We start from the raw sequence: 1,922 nt of genomic DNA on the forward strand, positions 1-1,922 counted from the left end.
TGCCAGTGTCACTTGCCGCGGCTTCGGAGTCCACGAGCGCTCAGGTGCGCTCCCCAGAGGCCCGCGTGGCAGCGGCGGTGTTTGCTTTTTCATAATAACGATTTTTTTTTTTTTTTTTTTTTTTGCATTTCCAAATCCTCTTACTGGTCTATTCAGACATTTCCGTTAATGCAGCTACGCATTTGCAGCATTCGCACGCCCTCTCCGCTATGGGAATTGCCAGCCTGAGTTCTCGGTTGCCGCTAACCTTATGGCAGTAGGAATGACCCCTTCTTGAGTCCACTGTCCTCTGTAAAGTGAGAGGCGTTGGGATATTTAACAACCAAGATTTCTTCCCAGGTTTGAGATTTGGGTTATTTTTCTCATGTGTCTGATTTCTCGATTATATATCTCAGTGTTGGCTTGTCTCATAGAGTCTCGTTTCATTATTCTGTGCCCTTGTCAAATCTGCTTCACAGCTCATTTAAAAATGATTTAAGTAAGATGGGCATAGTAGTGCACATCTTTAATCCCAGCGCTCGGGAGGCAGAGGCAGGTGGATCTCCAAGTTCGAGTCCCTCTTGGTCTACATAGTGAGTTCCAGGACAGCCAAGGCTACATAGTGAGACCCTGTCTCAAAAAAAAGGTTTAAGGAATCCTTATGCTTTCTGAGCACTTCCTTTTACTCCCTTGCATGGTTAAAGCAATGTATTCTCTCTTTCTTCTCTGTCTTCCCTGCCCCTTCACTCCATTTCCCTCCTCCTCCTCTTTTTTCTTCTCTTTTCTTTTGCATTTTCTTTTGAAAGGTGGTTTTCCTGATATACCTAGCCTGGCCTTGAACTCCCTATGTAGCTAAGACTGAAGACTGGCTTTGAACTTGGCATCCTCCAGCCTTTGCCTAGAGTTGCCTGTGCCAGCAGGCCTGGCTTGAATTTCTAAATCTTAGTTCATTTATTTGGAATGAAGTCAGAATTTCTTTTGATCCTTTCTTTCTTGAATGAGTCTTTTAAGGTAAAATACTATTAAACACCCACAAAGCCTCAGAATTATCTATAAATGAGGGAGATGGTGGCTTGTGAATGTTTGTAACATTCATGTTGGTGAATCTTCAGAGAATGTAAGGCATCAGTGAGAAACAATACATTCATCATCTCACTTTTTCTTTGTAACCTTGTTATAGAAAGGCTACAAAGAAACACTTCTTTCTTTTTTCAGAACTCAGGAAAACGGGGCTCATAGGACAAGAGTGACTGGTCTGTAAGAGGTGTCAAGGCTTTTTGTCACTGCATCAGGTCCTTTCTCTACTACTTTACTGTGTCACTTTCAGCTCTCAATTTTTTCCTTTTATTTGTATTTTTTGCTGTGTCTGTATGGTGTGTGTTATGTGTATATATGGGCAAATCATGTACATGTCATGGGCTACAGGGAGAGGTTTGAGAACAGTTTTGGGGAGTTGAACCTTTCCTTCCATCTTTTTCATGGATTCTGGAGATTGAACCCAGGTTGTCAAGCTTAAAAACACTTTTTCCTGATGAGCCTTCTCATAGACTGTGTGGTGTATTTTCATTTTTTTATTTGTTTGTTTGTTTGTTTTTGAAACAAAGTCCATGTAGCTTAGGTTGGCCCCAAACTTACTATGTAGCCAAAGTTGGCCTTGTACTTCTGACCTTCATTCCTCCACTTCCCAGATGGTAGGATTACAGTCACCTACACCATACTTGGCTGTCGTTTATTTCCTTTAAAAACAAATCAGCTAGGTGGTAGTGGCACACCTATAATGCCAGCATTCTGAAGGCAGAAGCAGGCAAATCTCTGAGTTTGAGGCCCACTTGGTTCTAGAACTGATAGAACTACACAGAGAAACCCTGTCTCAAAAAAAGAAAGAAAGAAAGAAAGAAAGAAAGAAAGAAAGAAAGAAAGAAAGAAAGGAAGGAAGGAAGGAA

The 1,922-nt window shown here is 41.6% G+C and overlaps 1 protein-coding gene across 2 annotated transcripts in view; it reads left to right on the forward strand.

The window, feature by feature from the left end:
- The window catches only part of Mtif2 (mitochondrial translational initiation factor 2), a 17,844-nt gene continuing 15,922 nt past the window's right edge, over positions 1-1,922 (forward strand). Inside the window, exon 1 of one of the 2 annotated variants that reach the window (XM_021176587.1) lies at positions 1-339. The gene's annotated coding sequence lies outside the window, so the exon portion shown is untranslated. The remainder of the gene's footprint in view (positions 340-1,922) is intronic. The other variant, XM_029484055.1, reaches the window with a different exon arrangement.

This window comes from Mus caroli, chromosome 11 (assembly GCF_900094665.2).
Source record: "Mus caroli chromosome 11, CAROLI_EIJ_v1.1, whole genome shotgun sequence".
NCBI classification, from domain to species: Eukaryota; Metazoa; Chordata; class Mammalia; order Rodentia; family Muridae; genus Mus; species Mus caroli.